This window comes from Pinus tabuliformis, chromosome 3_2, assembly GCF_031772625.1.
Source record: "Pinus tabuliformis cultivar Carrire ecotype Pingquan chromosome 3_2, CPIR1, whole genome shotgun sequence".
NCBI classification, from domain to species: Eukaryota; Viridiplantae; Streptophyta; class Pinopsida; order Pinales; family Pinaceae; genus Pinus; species Pinus tabuliformis.
This window is the reverse complement of record NC_142302.1, coordinates 69,617,374-69,618,912: the sequence shown is the minus strand read 5'-3', so window position 1 is coordinate 69,618,912 and position 1,539 is coordinate 69,617,374. Positions and strand designations below refer to the sequence as shown.

Sequence of the window (1,539 nt, the reverse complement as noted above, 5' to 3'; positions counted from 1 at the left end):
ATTTTGATCAGGCCCTCCAATAAGAGCACCATGAAAAACATTGGGATCACTTCCCTTGATGCTAAACCAAGCCCCCTTTGTGGGGCATGAAGGATGGTTTTACTTTGTAAGATATGATAGATGAAGCTCTGTGGTGTACTGGATGAGGTTAGTTTCTACCATAGCCAACTATGTAACTTGTGGCTCTCAGATTGTCTTTGAAGATGTAATCTATCTAAGATTGAGCAAAGGATAGAAGCTCTGAGGGTTGCACAACTTCACCTGAGCATTGAAGGTTTTTGCGAGCAACAAAAAGGTAATAAAACTAAACTATGAGGAGAGAAATTGGATTGTATTCCATTTCTTCCGAAATGGGAGGCCACCTAGAGTTTGTACAATCTTATTACCTTTCTACAAGCACGTACACATGAAAATCTCTAATTTTTCCTAATAGTTCTGTAGAACAACATTACTATACCCACCTCTGCCTTGCATGAGGGACTTTGAGGCCAGGACTTGAACTCCAGCATACTTGACATCCCAACTAAATTTAGTCATTTTCCATTCCATTCCACCTAGAGAAGTGACATTGTCAATGACATAGTTCATGTAATAGTAAGACCGATCTATAGTACCCTCATGAATCCATGTCGCTTCCAAAAGAAGCTCATCTGCATATCTAATCTTAGAGGCATAATAATTGTGTACAATAGCAATGTTTTTGTCATATTTGCCTTTGTACTTGTCAGGAAATGTGAAAGGTTGCTTGACATGGTTGAGAAGCTCATTGGAGTAGGCAGGATAAAAGTGCTTGAAAATAATTGAAGCAGAAGCCATTGTAGTTGTTATTTCTCCCATGAGATATGAGCTAGGATTGTTTGCATCAATTCTATATGCCTAGCGAGGTGTGGTAATGTCTTCTGGCCTTTGCCAAAAATAATGGTTTAAGTTTCCATCACCCACCTCTCCATATAGTACATCAGGCTTTGTAAGTCCCTGAACTAAAATTGAGAATTAAAATTCGAATTTGATCTTAGCAGCTGTTTGAAAAATAATTAATTAATTCATCTTAAGTTAATTAGTTGGAGGAAATCAGACATGAAGTCTATGTGAAGACATGTAATAGTTTTCCCTTTGATTGAGGAAGTTATCCCTTAACTAAAGTGATCAGGATGAGTTGTACTTTGAGTTGTAATTAGTTAGCTCAGTCAACTGAGTTAAGTCTAGTTAGATTAGTTCCAACAGTTTTCGGAACTGATTGTAAGTTCAGTTAGTTAATGCATGCATGCATGTAACTACTGCACTTCAGATAACTAAATATTCTCTCATAAATAACTCATGCATGTCAGTTTAGTCAGAGACCCAGTTGAGATCAGAGGAAGGGACAATGTACTATCAGTTGGAGGATTTTTCCTATATAGGAAACTCATCCATGCAGAAGGAATTATCTCCTTCAGGATTGCGCAATTACTTCTGAGTTTGGTGAGTTGTGTGAGAGGTGAATTCACATAGGTGGCAGCATTGGACCCCAGGAGAAACTGCGCAAGGAAATAGGAGGCT

The 1,539-nt window shown here is 38.3% G+C and overlaps 1 pseudogene; it reads right to left on the bottom strand.

Moving 5' to 3' along the window:
* Positions 1 to 426: 426 nt before the first annotated feature.
* Positions 427 to 816, bottom strand: LOC149179884 (endoglucanase 15 pseudogene; annotated as a pseudogene).
* Positions 817 to 1,539: the final 723 nt, after the last annotated feature.